The sequence below is a fragment of the Apium graveolens genome, chromosome 3 (genome assembly GCF_009905375.1).
Source record: "Apium graveolens cultivar Ventura chromosome 3, ASM990537v1, whole genome shotgun sequence".
In the NCBI taxonomy this organism is placed as follows: domain Eukaryota; kingdom Viridiplantae; phylum Streptophyta; class Magnoliopsida; order Apiales; family Apiaceae; genus Apium; species Apium graveolens.
In genome coordinates this window covers 292,950,538-292,969,049 of record NC_133649.1, presented here as the reverse complement: position 1 = coordinate 292,969,049, position 18,512 = coordinate 292,950,538, and positions in this window count along the sequence as shown.

Sequence of the window (18,512 nt, the reverse complement as noted above, 5' to 3'; positions counted from 1 at the left end):
TCAAGCTACAACCATCTTCCAACAACTATTTTCTTTATTCTCTTCAACAGGTAATCCTATTTAGCAATACACATAATATATGATTTTTTTTTCAGATTAGTTTTTCCAAATATTTACTTGCTTACATGTTTGTGATGATAGTAATACGAGAAGTGTATGAGTGACACAGATGTATAGTTTAGTCTTTGTGCATAAGTTGATTTTATTATTCTTTATGATTAATAATTTTTTTTTGTCATCTGTTAGTAGTTTTTAAAAATTACTTGTAAATGTTTTTGTTGATTATCTTTTAACATAGTTGTTTTGTTCGTTTTCGAATGAATATGGATAAATTTATAAATGAAAGAACAAGTGCAATATGTCGTTTGGTACGGGAGAGACAATTAGCGGCTATTCATTTTATATGTCTTGTGCTATAGCTTCTTATGCGTCGTAGACTTCAACAAGTGAATTATATTGCTTTGCCCAGTAGAGAATTAATATTACACAGAAACAAGTGCGAGATGAACTGTTAAATGACCTTTCTGTAAGTGGAAAATGTCGTGAAATTATCCGTATGAGTAAAGAAGCATTCTGCAAGTTGTGTGATATTTTAGTACAAAGTGGTGGTCTTCGACCAACACAACGGATGCCAGTAGACGAACAAGTGGCTAGATTTCTTCATATAGTAGGAAATGATACAAGGAATCGCTTTATTTCATGGATATATCGACGCTCTTCCTCTAGCACAACTATGAGTTATGAGTTTTCATAGAGTTTTGAGAGCGATTATTAGGTTAGAAGAACACTACTTTTAGCAACCTACTGGACAAATAACTCCAAAAGAAATCAGATAGAAGAAAAGATTGCATCCATATTTTAAGGTAAACTGAAATCCAACAAAGTATTATATATTTCATCTGACATCAATATGGTTATCAATAATTAATATATATTAATAATTTTACTCATGATTGGGTTGGGACAATCAACGGAACACATGTGCGTGTTAAAGTTCCTAATGAAGATGTTCCTAGATATCGCGGTAGGAAAGGATATCCAACAATCAATAATCTAGGTGTATTTACCTTTGATCTGAAATTCACATACATTTTAAGTGGATGGGAAGGTACCGCATTTGACTCGCGGATAATAAAAGACGCACTTGTTAGAGAGGACAAACTATATATTCCCCCTGGTAATATTTTGAAGATTCTAGTTATAACTTTATACCTAAAGTATGTGTAATAACATAGTTTTTCTTTATAAGTAAATATTATTTAGTAGACAGAGGTCTTCCACATAAAAGTGTATTAATTGCACCTTTTAGAGGGGTTCGTTACCATTTAAAAGAATATTCTTCGCATCCACCAGAGAATCCAAAAGAGTTATTCAACCTATGTCATGCTTCATTGCGAAATGCTATAGAACGAGCCTTTGGCGTGCTAAAAAGAAGGTTCCCAATTATTAGAAGTACAGCTGAACCGTTTTATTCGTGTGAGACACAATCAAACATTTTTCTAGCATGTTGTATTTTGCACAATTATTTAATGGATGAAGATCGTGATAAAAAGATCGAAGAGGAAGTGATAGAAGAGCTTTTAAAAGCAACACCGGGTGTGGAATCTCAAGCTCCAAGAGAGTGTAATGAAGATAGTGTTCAGGCAGAAACAATAAGAAACTCAATCGCAATTGCAATGTGGAGGGACTATAGTTTAAATCTAGATGATGAAGTTAACGTGTCAAATTAGAATTTGTTTAGTTAAATGTTTTTCTAATGTAATTTACTATTTCTTTGTTGAAACTCTAGTTAATTGTTGCAATGATTTGTCTTATGTTCTATTTTCTCATTTAGTTGTCGTTTGTAAAACAATTTTATGATATGATTTGTTTTGAATTTATAAGGTGTATGTCTCTACTTTGATTTACATTACCATCTGTCGTGTTATATAGTCGCAGAACTAACAATGGGAAAAAAGCTTAAAGAAGGAGACGGGGTGAAAAGAGAAACATTAGTGTGGACTCCACAAATGGATTATGCTTTTATTCAGTCAATGCTTACTCAACAATATGAAGGTAATAGAGTTGATGGAACATTCACTTCTATTACTTACACTAACATGGTGAATGATTTGCAAGAAAAAATAAAAATCAATTTGAGTAAAGCTCATTTAAAAAATCGCCTAAGGACGTTAAAAGAACATTTTTCTCAATGCTATGACTTGTTTCGGGGAGTTGGTGATTGAATTTAAAAATTCTATAAACATATAATTATCTAACATAGAGACAAGAACCGTAGTCATCATATCTAATTATCGAGATTAAACCGAAAGCGGAAGTGTACCTGAATCCATAAGGCGATAATCGTAACGGTATCTGAATCTGTATAGTGTCCTTGTTTATTGTCTTCCTCAACCAAGTACTCCTTAGGGTTTCTCAAATAGCTCTCTCTGATGGGTAGAAGATAAGCCGTTACGTGTACTTGATATATTGGGGTAAAGCTGAAACATAGTTGGTAAAGCTGAAACGGCAAATGAAAAATGTAAAAAAATGGGCAGCTGGAAGTGAATTTGGCCGTAACATAGTTGATCAAATTGACGAACTGCTAAATGCTAATGAGGTGACACGAAAAAATTTCGGCGCCGCGAAGGATCTCCAATTTTTATCAGGATTTGATTGTCCACTAGAACAGCATTCCAACTCCTCTAAGTCAATGCCCAGAAAAAAATGATGGTGAAGATGAAATAGAAAATTCAAAAAGTAAGAAGAAAAAACTTGAAGTTGAAGGTGAAATAGAAAAGATTGTGAGTTCAATGGAACATGTTGCTGATGCACTCAAAGAAGGTAACAATATACTTAAGGAAAGTAATCTCATTCTTGAACAATCTCGCCAGCGTGTTTATTCGGAGGAAGAAATATTCAAGCAGTTGGAAACTATCGGCCTGTAAGCAGATGCAATATATGATGCTTATCTTTTATTAGCAAAAAATCCCAATGATGCACATATTATGTTTGGTTGTCCACTTTCAATGGGCAAGCGTTTGTTAGAAGATATCATGAAGAGAGCTTCTTCTTGATCAGACACAGGCACACTGGTGACTTTTTGTTCTTCCTAATTAGCTGACTCTGGCTGGAAAAAGTTTGAAGTGATTCGTATTAAAATCTTATTCATTTTTCTATTAAAGACTTGAATTTGGTGGTACAATTTTTATTATATCTTTTGTTGGATTGGATATCTCTATGGATATTTTAATTCGATTTATGTGAATTTCTTTTCAATATTTGCATTATTGGTTAAACTAGCTTTATTACACGTGCAAGGCACGGGATATCTTTATTTAAAAAAATATTGTTATTTTTATGTACTTTTATGATATTTGCTTGTTGTTTCATATAATATTGTGTGATTCATGTTAGAAAGACTAATGTAACGACGAATATCCTTAAATTTATATTGTATCACGAATATAAAGTTTAGAGTGCACTCTTACCATTGAAAATAATGGTTTTCTATCAATTCTCAATGATTTTTTCAATTGGAGATACAAAAAATACCATAATGTTGCAGGCTATTGTGTGAGCCTGTAAGGTTTACCCAGTACGCACCGGTAGCGGCTGCGGGTTACCTATGATAAAAAATAAATAAATACTATAATATTTATGTATCATATTTATCAAAATATGGGGGCAAAATAGTAATTTTTTTTACACTGTCGAGCTCAAAGTTCAAATCATTTGGCTCATAAGGTTCACGAGTCTTATCGAGGCGATACTATTTATATAATATTATATATATTTAATAGAATTGATTTCGAGCATAATACCTACCATATTTTGAGTTTTTGTCAATATTTGATGAAATTGATTCAAGTTTTCGAGTGGAACTTGAGGCTACCGGACTATTTACGACCCGAGTTTCAAGCTTGATTTAAGATTTGGTTGAAACTGAGCTCGTGCTCAGACCCGGACATTTTTAATCGAGTTCGAGTCTGAAAGTTTTCGACTCGGCTCGTCTTGATTTAACCTTAATTGTTGTACACAAATATAAAGTTAGTATTTCGAAATGAGTTAATTAACCAAGTCTTGATAATTAATAAATTATTATATGTTAATATATTATCAACAAGTTAATATGGTAACATAATATCAACAAGTTATTTATTTAATGTTTGTAATTTTTTTAAAAAAATAATAATTAAAATCCTATGGTTGTACGTGAGTATAAAATTAGTATATTGTAGCGAGCTAATTAGCCAAGCCTTAGAATAATTTTATTTTATATCAATATTAAATTATATAGGTTTAGCCATCCAATATAAAACAAATATATAACTCAGTAATTGATGTTATCAAAATATAATCAAATGGATCTCTAGCTCAATTGATTGAAGTCACATATTTGGATATAGGTGTCACGGGTTCAATTCTGCAAGCCAACAATATTTTTTCATATTTATTCAAATACGGGCGCAAAATAGTAATTTCAAATGATATGTTTCCCTTAAAAAAATTGAGTCTATCAAATATTTTACGACCCAAGTTTCGAGTTTGAAATTTAAGGTTCAGCTGAACTCGAGCTCATACTCGAACCGGAACATTTTTAATCGAGTTCGAGCCTGAGAGTTTTCGAATCGACTCGGATTGATTATACCCTTAGTTGTTACATGAGTATAAAGTTAGCATCTCGAAGTGAGTTAATTACCCGAGTCTCGATAATTATTAAATTATTATTATATAGTAAGATATTATCAACAAGTTAATATGATAATATATTATGAACAAGAAGTTATTTATTTAATTTATAAATTAAAAAAATAATTATAATCCCATTGTTGCACATTAGTATAAAATTATTATATTGTAATCAACTAATTACCCAAGTCTTAGAATAATTTATTCTGTATAAATATTGAATTATAAGGTTTAGTCACCCAAAATAAATAAAGAATATGTAACTCAATAGTTGATGTTATCAAAATAAAATCAAATGATTGGTTGAAGTCATATGTTTGTTATATGTGTGTCATGGGTTCAATTCTCTATGCAAACAATATTTTTTCATATTTATTCAAATACAAGTGCAAAATAGTAATTTCGAATTAAATGTTTTGCCACGAAAGCAAGAATTTATTTATTTAATATATAAATTAAAAAAAAAATATAATTCCGCTATTGCACATGAGTATAAAGTTATTATATTGTAATCAGCTAATTTCCCAGTCTTAAAATAATTTTATTCTATATAAATATTGAATTATATAGGTTTAATCACCCAAAATAAAAAAGAAGTATGTAAGTCAATACTTAGTGTTATCAAAATATTATCAAATCATCCTCTAGCTCAATTGGTTGATATCAAATATTTTTTATAAGTGTGTCATGGGTTCAATTCCCCATGCCAACTATATTTTTCCATATCTATTCAAATACGAGGGTAAAGTAGTAATTTTGAATTAAATGTTTCCCCAAAAAGTCATGTTGCAGTATTATATATATAGTAGATGAAGTATATTAATATTTTTTTATTGGAGTTAATATGATACTGAAAGGTGAGTTGCACTTGTATATTATTTTTGGTCAAATAATGATGTTATATCCTAAGTTTTACTTATTCAACTTTTTTACATGCATATTTAAGTTATTATTGTGTTTAATTCTATACAAGTAAGTGTCTTAAATATATAAAAAAATTAAATTCCAAAATTTTTAATTTTTTTTATTGGTGTATTAATTTATTTATTAAAAGCGTAATCATATTTTCTCATTTATAACATAATTTTTCAAATTCTCATGTCATTTTAAGTTATAAATGACTAAAAATTTTAGATAGTTTTGTTTTTAATTTCTTTATAATGAAATTTCAGTTTCCAAAAAGTGAGCGTGATTGTGTGAACATGTATTTGCTAATGAATAAAATAACAAGTTTGTCTTTGTTTTTTATTTTTGTCCTCGAAAATTTCTATTTAAAAAGGAATAAGATTGAGTCTTTTATTTACTCCAATACAGTTCATTTCTTTTGATACAGCAGGGGTAAACTTGTCATTGTAATGTAATTATTTACTTTCATTCCTACTTGAGAGCATGTGAATGAAATTAGTTTCACTCATTTTTTATTTAGCACTCTATGTAACTTGGGAGCAAGCTGATCAAATTAGTTTCACTCCCAATCATTTACTTCCACTTACATTTCCTTGCTTTTGTTCCTTAAAAAACTCGGGAACAGGGTGTTAATCTTTACCTAAAACTATCGGTTTGCCTTCCTTTCCAAATATCATATAATCTGAAGACCCTGACAAATTGGCAAGCCTCGCCTGGGTACATGCATAAAGTACAATGTTGCAACTTGCAACACTACATTTGCGTTAGGGATGGGTACAGGGCAGTTCGGGGCCGAGGAGTGGTATTCCCGCCCCCGATTCCCGAACCTGCCCCGAACCCCGAACGGAGATTCTGTTCATCCCCGATCCCTGCCCCAAACGGGGAACGGGGATCCCCGCGGGGATTCGGGGATTTTGCTTTTTTATTTAAATTTAAAACAATAATAATAATAATTATTATAATACAATATTATATATTATATTTATTAATAAAAAATAATCTAACAATTCATAATAAATAGATTTATCGATGTTATCTCATTCTTTTAATATTAAATAATATTAAAATTGATTTATAATACAAATAAACGATAAATTTTAAATTTTAAAAATATATTGTATTATATTACAACTTAAAAAATTGATCAATAAATTATAGATTATTTAAACTCTAATATTATTATAAAAGCCATCTATTTTTAATAATTAATTTAGTACATTATAGATATATATAAATATTTTATTATTTATATATACACAATCGGGGGCGGGGATCGGGGCAGGGATACACTAATCCACGCCCCTGCCCCGATCCCCGAAAATTTTATAAACTTTTCCCCGATCCCCGCCCCCGAAAAAATCCCCGAATCCCCGGCCCGAATGGGGCGGGGATCGGATCCGGGTCGTGCGGGGCGGGGTGAATGCCCATCCCTAATTTGCGTGTACAAACTGCTACAAGTATTATTGAAAAATAAATAATCTTCTTCTCGACAAGACCTGCACAGGAATATGCATTTATCAATGGCGACCACATGATTGGGATCAGATCTGGGTCGTGCGGGGCGGGGTGAATACCCTTCCCTAATTTGCGTGTACAAACTGCTACAAGTATTATTGAAAAACAAATAAATCTTCTTCTTGACAAGACCTGCACAGGAATATGCATTTATCAATGGCGACCACATGATTGTATTGTGAAATATGCCATCATATCTTCTAGGGTTGTCCAATAGTTCAAACAGGCGAGTATGTTACAGTGCTGATTTTCATGTTTCAGCATAAGCAAATTCCTGTCATTCAATGATCGAATTCAGAAAATAGTTAAAGAAGAATGTCAACACAATTTGATGCAGCACGGAAGCGCAACGGCTCTTGCACGAGAAATGCTTTAATACCTTGAAACCAAGGTGAACCTTAAATCCACATGGGTTTCTTGAATCCACACAAAAAGATAAGAGAAAACTCTCAAGGGTTATGATTTTAATAAAAGATTATCATATGATACATCATAAGATTGTTTATACAGGAATAGAAAATCCTAAAACGAAATAAAAAAATTCTAATTAAAAATAAATAATAATTAAAAACAGTGTGATCATTCTGTATTTTAGCATGATCATGCACAATCTCTAATCCTCAAACAAAAACCATCGGTGCCATATCCTATTTTGGCATGATCATGCAAGCCAGCAACATGATCATGTCATCATATATCCTAAGTAGCGTGATCATGAAGTCCTCAGCGTGATCGTGCATGTGCTCTTCTAGAGTTTTATTACACCCTCGTTAAGAACCAAAAATCCTTCTGTATCAGACTCCTCCACTTCTAAAGAACTCGACCTCGAGTTCTCATTTAAAATAGAATTGTGTCGACTTGATATTTATTTGGAATAAGAATTGTGTCGACTTGATATTTATCTTTGTACTTCAAACCAGCAATGCCAGCCACATAATTTTTACTCATTGTAGTGACAATCAATAGTTTACTCCAAACAACATTATTTGGTGCGACATAATTTGCGGAGCCAACTAGATTTCATTAACCACATCCCTCAAATTAAATTTATCGTGATATTGACAATCTACCACGATCTCAAAAGTTGGAGGACTCACCTTGCATAATGATCGAATTAAATTTTCATGTAGCATATCATCTGCCAATTTATAAGCGTACAAGGGTAGATTATGCACGTTTTCAACATGTAAGTAATCATCATTCTCACCTCCATACACATCAAAACTCTCTTTGTTGTTTTCTTCTCCATCTTCATCATTATTGTATTCTTTAATCACATTAATTTCATTAAAATCAGTAGGCATACAACTTTCGGAACTCAATGTCTCACACACTTCTCCAACTATCTCTAAACCGTTCAAATCTTCTAAAGAAATTTCTGCAATTACAAAAACAAGCTATTTTTTATCTTCCTCTCCAAACAAGTCACCCAATTTTGGTAGAGGACATTCATAGAACATGTTGTCAACTGATCGGGTTCACACTATTCTACTGTATCATCATCATGCTTAACCTCAATATGCAGTTTAGGCTCGTATCCCTCCGGTAAAAATCTCTTTATCATTAATTGTTTCATCCTCCTCCATGTTCTAATGGGGTTCTTCAGTTGTTTCTCTCTCCGTATAACAAATTTATCTCACCATATAGAAGCAACACTCATTAACCTAATAGCCACCATATTCACCTACTTACTCTCAGGAACACCCATAACATCAAATAATTTATCAACATCGACATATCAATTTAGAAACTCATCAACTCCAAGAAACCCATATAATAATAGTATATTAGCCTTTACAATATCATTGACCTGATTACCCATATTTAACGTCAAGCCAGAATTCTCACTAGCATGATATTTTCCGCCTCGACGGACTCGATTCCGATCTTCTTTTTTTCAACTACTTTGTTGGTTATTTTTATTCACTTTGAATGTCAATATATCCATTTGATCTGTGAAATCTTCCGAGTCGCGGTTAAAGCTGTCGTAACCTCTCGAAAATCTTCTTTGATAATTGGTTTTCCCATAATGAATCAATTAACGAAAAGACATGATATAGCATGCTCTAATGCCAACTGACGCCACACGGAAGCTTAGGAGAATAAAACGCTAATTCTCGCAAGGACTCTTATACGAGAAATTCTTTAATATCTTGAATGCACAAGGCGAACCTTGAATCCACAAGGGTTTCATGAATACACCAGAAAAGATAAGATAAAAATCTTAAGGGTTTTAATTTTAATAAAAGATTATCATATGATTATCATATGTTACATCATAATACTATTTATATAGGAATAGAAAATCCTAAAATGAAAGAAAAATCCTAATTAAAAATAAATAATATTTCAAAGCTGCAGTATTTTATCATGATCATGCACAATCTCTAATCCTCCAACAAAAACCACAGGTTCCATATCCTATTTTGGCATGATCATGCAAGTAAACCACGTGATCATATCATTATGTATTCTCAGTAGCGTGATCATGTAGTCCTCAGTGTGATCGTACATGTGCCCTTCTAGAGTCTTATTACACCCTCGTTAAGCACAGAATATCCTAATCCTCCTACATCACTATTATGGTCCCTCCTTTGCTATAATGCAAAGTATCTCCATTGCTACAAACCACACAATTATTAGATGAAGAACTGTAAAATTATAGTCTCCCTCTTTTTTTTTGTATATTCTGGCCTTCACAAACTATAAATTGATCACCAGGTTATTAATTGGTAAATCCGTGAGGTTAAAATTTATAATAAAAGTGAAGAACAATACCACTGAGTAATTTCAACAACTTGAGCACTTGCGTAGACCTAGTACATCCTCTGTGCAAAGCCTCTTCCACAATGCCAACCTTAGCCATTCTGGAGCAATCTAATGAATCCCTTGGACACCAGTTCAACATCAAGCAAACGCCTCATAAGTTCAGTTATTTTGCACTACTTTGGCCTTCACTCAGTATCTTCTCCTAGGTTTAATTATTTTAGCTTGTCCATGATTAAAAAAACACTTTCCTGTAGCACTACTCTGTTTCGCTGTTTTTAAAACGTGGCCCTTCTTTGCATCTCCAAATTAGTAAAATTATTTTTAATATCCAATAATTATTCGTATATAATTTAAAGTAGATTAATGGATATTTAGAACAATATTTTATTTTTTTATATTAATTTACGTAAATTATTATCCTCGTAGTAAATGGTAATATGAGAGACTGTATATTGAATTCTTCTTTGCAAGAAATTAGGTAATTAACCGGCACAAATCTGCTTCATTGTAGCTTAAGCAAATAATTGGTTGAAGCCATTTCGCTAGATAAGAATGTTTACAGCAGCAGTAGTGAAACAATAACCAATGCATTAACTAAAGTGAATGCTTGTCCATAAAAATAGGTTCGATCATTCTGTTATCTTAATATGATCAACCTTCTTCGATCATAGATAGTTTGATCGCCTAGGATTCCAAATTACGTACTTATTCGGGTATAGCTGAGAGAAGACTTTTTTCTTTCCTCGTTTCTTGAAACTTGACTAGGCCATGTCCCAGTCTATCGAGGACTCGTCTCCTGAAATTAAGCCAAGAAGAGTATTAGGCAAAGTACCTTTAAAAATTGTCGAATTCTAAAATATGAGTTTCTGCCTTTTGTGTCTTCGTGAATAGGAACTAGGGGAGAGCATAGGCCGGTTATGCTCGGTTTTCGGAGAAAATCGGAACCGCAACCATATATCTTCGATTTCTAAAATTGAAAACCGCAACCGCCGATTTAGATTCGGTTTAAAAAATATCGGATCGGTTATAATCGAATTGGTTTTGGTTACAAAACTGGCAAATATAAAATTAAAGGTAATATATAAACGAGACATATTAATGCGCAAAATAAATTAATAAAATAATTAGTTTTTCGACTTCCAGCCTACTGTCTACCTGGATGGATTCAAAGAGCATGATACATTAGTGTAAAATAGATTATTATTATTTTAATAGCGGTTCGGTTCGGTTTTAATCGGTTAGGTTGGGACGTGTAATCAGAAACCAACCATTTAAATCAGATCAGTTTTTAATTTTTCAGTTTTGGTTTCAGATCGGTTTTGCTCGGATCGGTTTTCTCCGGTTTTTTCCGGTTTCGGTTCATTTTCGGTTTTAATTCAGGTTTTTGCTCTCCCCTAATATAAACTTTAAATGTTAGGACACAAAAATTTAAATCATTTTCGGTCATTCCTAAAGCTTTGTTTATCTATCAACAAGAAAAAAAAAGTTTTCCCGTATCTAATAATCTCTAATGATAAAAATCTCATATGTTGAAGCATACAGATGTACTATTATCAATTTCAAAGCAGGGAGATGTGAAAGTGCAGTAAAATTAAGACCTGCAAATTTAGTGCATCTCAATATAAAATAGCAAGAAAACATTGCTCAGGATAGAACATAGCGATGTATTTCAATTTTCCATATTGAACTATGAATTGCATTTTACAATTCTGTGCATAATTTGGCAATTTGGCATAGTTTATCCAAGGACAAACAAGTGCAAAATTTCAGAACTACTTCGGTTCATTTTTTTGGTCCACGCAAGAACAAAAAAATGTAACACCGATATAGCCAAACTTGATTACCAACATTAGGAATTAAAATTTATAGGAAACTATGCCAGTTTGTAGTAGAAATTTAGATATCCACTTATGTCCTCTTCCTTCACTTACAGTTTGCATCTATTTCTTTTAAGTACATATTGTACATCCTTCTCAATTGTTCTTTTTTTCCATGAGCTATATTATGTTCAAAGGTCCAAGTTGGGTTGGTTTTGATTGTGCCTTAACAACGTGTTTGTTTCATAATATTAAGTATAATATAATATTATATTTTTTTAAACTTTTCAATCCCATGTTTATTTTATAAAAACTTATTCATCCTTAATCCGATGATCATATTTATTTAAAATATCATATTCCATATTTGTTATGTTGGAGTAAAGGATGTGATTATAACCCCCTTAATACTTTGTTGGAGCAGTTATTATTTAATCAAGTTATTGTTTAATCCCCTCCAACACGTCATTTATAAAGGATTACAATCCACTCATTATAATCCAATATAAAACAAATATAGTATTAGAAAATATAAAAGATTATAGTCCAATCTTAATGACTATTCCACAAAATAAACACGAGATAACATTTTAAACGGTTATAATCCAATCCTTCAAAACACACATAGGATCCTATGTGATTATTTAATCCCTAAAATAATATTGTTGAGATAAGTTATTCCGAATTACTATCCGAAGAATGATAATATTGTGAAACAAATATGACCTAAGTTGATTATTGGGCTTTCAAAACACACTCTAAATTCATGGTGACTTGTCACGGAATTTAAGAACACCGTGAGAGAAATACTCAGGAGGTTAATTTTCAATTTGATTGGTTAATCCTCCCATTAATTCTTGTTTCTTACAAGTTTTATACCTATTCAGTTTTTAAGATCTGATTAATTATTATATACTTTTCTTAAAATAATACTTTTGTTGATGTATGATCTTTATGATCATATTTTCTCTATATTTTTAGTTTATTTTGCATGAAATTGGATTGTTATTTAATTAATTTTTATGTCTTATTATAGAAAGAATGGATTTTCTTATTAGAGAAGGATTAGAGTTGAACGCACAAAATATAAAGTTAATTCTAGCAACATTCGGATTCTCGGGACAGCTTACGCAGTGTCCACTATTTTGGGAGCTCCGGATGTCGAAATGAAGCGATTCAGAAGCTGTTGGAAAGCTTACGAGAAGACCTTTAATTCAAGTATGGTCTCAGATTTTATTAGTACTTTAATCTGCCCATAAAATTGCCAAAAACAACCATCTCGAATTTACAACTTTGGACTCATACTCTATTACTCATATGTTTTGTTATTAAATAAGTAAATTATAACATTATTAGATAGAAGTCAGTTATAATATATATATATAAGGAGAAAATATTAAACACGTACGTGAATTGGTGGAGAATAATTACACACAAAATAGAGAGAAGCATTCAAGAAGAGACTGGGGAGCAAGATCAAAATCTAAAGGTTTATCTTCTCTTCTTTACTTTTATTATGGATATGCGTGAAGCCGTCGTTGTAAGTGCAGAAGTATTTATTTCCAGATGCAAAAGTATCGTTCCAAAACTGCGGTGCCAAATAATAGCCTTATAATTTTTTGAAAGTGTCGTAGGGATCATACGACCATATCAAAAGATTTTACATATTATATGTGTGTGAGAGCGTGTGTCTTTTTGTTTGTCCATATATCCTCCCTTTGACTATATTGTTCAAAATATTTTATATGATTTTTTGAATATGACCATATGGGCGTCTTGTCCTCTGTTTAGCACCTGGATATGAAATAGTAGCTTGGTTGAGTCATGGAGATAAAGCGATGAGGTGGTGGTTTTTATGGAATTTCAAGATAACTTCAGCATTTTCTACTTAATACATGTCCAATACCTTTGTACTAAACACGTGTCCAATAGTTTTTTACGGGGTTACACCTACGTGAAAATCTCAAAAAATGAATCCATGAAAAATGTCTTGAAAGCTCATTTGTGTAGTGTAGGTAGCTATAATGTTTTGTAGAGGACGAACTTTACGACTTCGGTATTTTTAGGATGTCATTTTTTATGGGGCATAAATAACCATCTTAGTAATGACCAAATAATTTTTTTGAATATTTTTTTCTCAAAATCTTATTTTTTTAGAAATAGTAAGCAAAATATGTTAAAATATTTTATAATATTCGTAATATATAGGCTTACAAATTAAAGATAATTATATTTAATATTTATTCTATATTTGGACTAATTAAATGGTCTAAAATAAAGGATCCAATAACATCTTATTCGGTATGAGCTTTCTAATGTGTAATACCCAATATCTACCGACATGGAATCAAGTACGCTTTCATATTTCATCTTATTGTGTAATCGTGATAATATCACATAAGATGATCCAGATTGTATTCAGATATAACAAGTGGTATCAGAGACTATCTTATATCGAGTTATTAGGGTGATCATTTATATACACTGTATGATAGTTTTTTTTATCAATTGAAGATGCGATTATGCATATGTATTTAGGTGTTTTTTTTATTTTTACACATGCAAGTCCTTTTTCTTGATTGCGTTTTTGGCTTTCGACTTTTCGTACATAATCAAGAATATAGGTGCTTACTTGCATTTTGTTTCAGATCATTAATTCAACCTAATATGTTGGTTATGATTCTAAACTGCATGTCCTATAGTTATTTGACATGTGATATATATCGATTTGGTGATGTTATTTTTCTATTAACATTATATAACCATTGGATAATAATGATAGTGTAATTATCCAGTCCTATAGTTCTAGTTAATCGCTATATTAACTGGCATAAATAATATGAAATTATGTCAGTTTCTGGCTAGTCAATTATTAATACATAAATTTATGTATGAGGTTGCACTAAAGTGTATTTACCAGTTAATGTTCAAGTCAAGGTTAGCGACTATTCATTCGTGTGTAATCAGGATAATTATTTATTTTTTGCATTTATTTTTGGTTTTCGTTTAGTTTAATGCAAAATAAATTCTCTTTTTATGAATTTAGTGACCATCTCATGTGTACTAGTGCTAATAGACGTGGTCAGGAATTTGTATTCTTCTCCGCTCTATTTTTCAATTGGTCGTTGTAGGCAGATTAGACGGAGGCTTATCATATTTCAATAAATATGATATGATGATTTTGGTTGTAAAAGTAATATTAAAATATTAAGTGATTTATGTTTGATTTTTTTATTAATTCGAATCGTGGGCACATTTTTTTAACAAAAATATATTATATTTTTTGTCCTTTTATTTTGTGAATAAATGAGTTGAAGCAAAACTTTTCTCAAGTGATATTTATGTGTAGATTATTTATTTTAAAATATTAGGATGTGTATATTTATTATTTATGCGTTACATAATCGGCCCAAAGAAAGGTTATTTAATGGGCAAATAATAAATGTGTGAGCGGGAATAAATATGTAATAATTATAATTTTTTTCATGTGAGTAGCTAACCGGCCCAAAAGAAGGTTTTTTGCTTGACCGAATTTATTATTAATATTTGATTTCTGCGTGGAGAGTACCACTTGCGAGTTAATATTTATGTCCAAAGACTAAATATTAATGTTGTATTAGATATCTTGTCAAATGGGCCCACATACAATATAATATTTAAATTCAATTTTTTTTGTGTTATAATATATACATATGACATGATTTTTTTTATTTGAGCTTATTTTTTTGTTCAAAATTGCTAGTTAATGCATCTGCTGCTAATATATCTGCCAATATGAACTCTATTCTTGTACTTACGACACAAACTTTAAGGGCTGGAAAAAGAACGTTCTATTAGTTCTCGGTTGCATGGATTTAGACTAGGCTATAAAAAAAGAGCAACATGCTTCTCTTACGGATGAAAGTTCGGCTACTGATAAATTGAATTTTGAGAAGTGGGAAAGTTCTAATTAATTAAGTCTAATGATGATAAAGCATAACATTCCTGAATCATTCAAGGGCGGTATGTCTAATGACTCTGATTAGGTATCTGTAAAGGATTTTCTTGATTAGCTTGAAAAGTGTTTTATGAAAAATGAAAAGGATGACATAAGTAAGCTTTTAGCTAATCGTGTTCAGATGAGGTATAAAGCTAAGGAAAGTATTTGGGAGTACATTATGGAGATGTCTAACATCGCTTAAAACTTAAGGCAATAAAGCTTGACTTGTCTAATGACTTGTTTGTGCATTTGGTACTCGTCTCTCTTCCTGCACAATACGGTCAATTTAGTGACTTAAAATACTCAGAAGGATAAATGAACTCTTAATGAGCTCATTTCACATTGTGTGCAATAAGATGATAGGTTGAAGCGTGACAAGACTGAAAGTGCTGATATTACAACCACCTTAAAGGTTAACTACCGAAAGAGCACTAAAGATAAAGAGTATGCAGTGGGAAAATCACGGACTAAAAAACAAAAGACTCGGGATTAAGATATTACTTGTTTCTTTTGTAAGAATTTTGGGCACGTGAAGAAGGATTGTCTCAAGTACGTCACATGGCGTAAAAATAAAGGTAGACTTCCATTTTTTGTTATTTATGAAGCTAATTTGACTTTTGTGCCTAGTATTACATAGTGGGTAGATTTTGGTATTACTACTCATACAAGTATTTATATACGGGGTTGCATTCATATCCGAAAATCGAGTAATGCTGAAAGATTCATCTATTTGGGTGATGGCAATGCAGTTTTAGTTAAAGTCATTGGCATTTTTATATTATCTTTTAAGACTAGTCAATTTATTGAAATAAGAGAGACTTGTATAATATCGTCATTTAGATAGAATTTTGGTTTTAATTTCTATTTTGGACAAATTTGGTTATCTTATTCATTTGGAAATGGTAAAGTTAGTCTATTTCTTAATTCATTTTTAGTTACGACTCGTTCTTGATTGATAATTTGTGTATGCTGAATGTAATTGCTTTATCTAATGAAACCTACAAATAACATCAAGAGGTACAAAAGAAAAATTATCAAGAATTAGAATTATGTTATGGTATGGCATAATTGATTAGGACATATATCTGAAAGGTGACTAGAGAAACGTGTGTCACATGAAATACTTGAAACTCTTGATTATCTAGACCTTAATGTATGCATTGAGCGTATTAAGGGTAAAAAGACAAATATAAGGCAATTAAGTGCCAATAAGAGCACTGGCGTTTTACAGTTGATACATAATGATATATGTGATCCATTTCCTACGGCCTCATGGAATGGTCAAAAGTATTAATCACTTTTATAGACGACTATTCTCGATATGAATACTTATATTTAATAATTTAAAAGTCACTGTGTTTGGACGTGTTTAAAGTCTTCAAAGGTGAAGTTAAAAATTGGCTCGATGAGAAGATTAAAGCTGTCAAATATGATCATGGTTGTAAATATTATGGTCGGTATAACGGATCTGGTGACAACGTCCTGGACCTTTTGCTAAATTCCTAGAGGAATGCGAAATCATCCCGCAATACACTATGTCCGGACATCCACGCATGAATGGTGTTGCTGAGAGACAAAACAGGACGCTTAAGGACATCGTAAGAAGTATGATTAGTCACTCTTTTTTATCTGAATCACTCTAGGGAGATGAATTCAAGACTGCAGCCTACATACTGAGTAGCTCAACAACTATTAGTTGCTATTTTGTTGGGTATCCTGAGAAAATAAAAGGTTTCAAGTTTTATGATCCTTTGAGAAAGTACTTTTTTTTAACGAAAAATGCTAGATAGTTTTTGAGGATGTTGAGTTTGAGGGAAAGATAAAGTTAGGGATGTTGTCTTTAAGAAAGAATCAGTTTCTTTACCTCATATAGTTCAAGATAACAATATGGACATACCTATACAATTTCCTACTCAATATCAGGATGATGTTCAAGAAGTGCAAACTCAACAACCTCAAGAGGAAGTGCCACTTAGGCGATCCACTAGAGAGAGAAAGAGTGCAATTCCGTATGATTATATTTTATTTCTTCAAGAGCATGAGTTTGATATATGGGTAATGGAAGATAACCCGGTCAATTCCAACAAGCCAAACGAAGTGTTAAAAGTCAAAAGTGGATTGAAGCCATTAAATGATGAGATAAAATTCATGAAGGACTATGACATTTTAGGATCTTGTCAAGTTGCCTAAAGGTGTGAAACCGATTAATTATAAATGGATATTTAAAACAAAAAAATATTTTAAAGGCAATAATGAAAGATAGAAAGCGTGTCTAGTCACAAAGAGTTTTACTAAAAAAGAAGGCATTGTCTATAAAGAGATGGTGTCGCAAGCTTTTCGTATGTAGAATCGTAAATTTCATCAAACCATCATCTCATACGATTTTGGGTCCAATGTTGTTGAAAAATGCATATATCACAATTTCAGTGGGAGTAAATTTATATTCTTAGTACTTCATGTCGATAATATACTATTGGATTGTAATTGTTTAGGCTTATTGCATGAAACCAATAGATTTCTCACTAAATCATTTGAAGGATCTTGGTGAAGTCTCTTTTGTATTAGGAATTAAGATACATCGAGATCGTTCTCGAGGTATCCTTGGGTTATCACAAAAGAGCTATATCGAGAAGGTGCTTGCTAAGTTCGGCATGAAAGATTGTGCACACATAAATACACTTGTTGCTAAAGGAGACAAGTTTTAGTCTCAGACAGTGCCCTAAGAATGATCTTAAGGAAAAGGAGATGCATAACATTCCATATGTTTCAGCTATTTGGAGTCTTATGTATGTTCAAGTTGGTACCCTACCGACATTCATTATGGGTATGTTAAGCAGATATTCGAGTAAACCCGG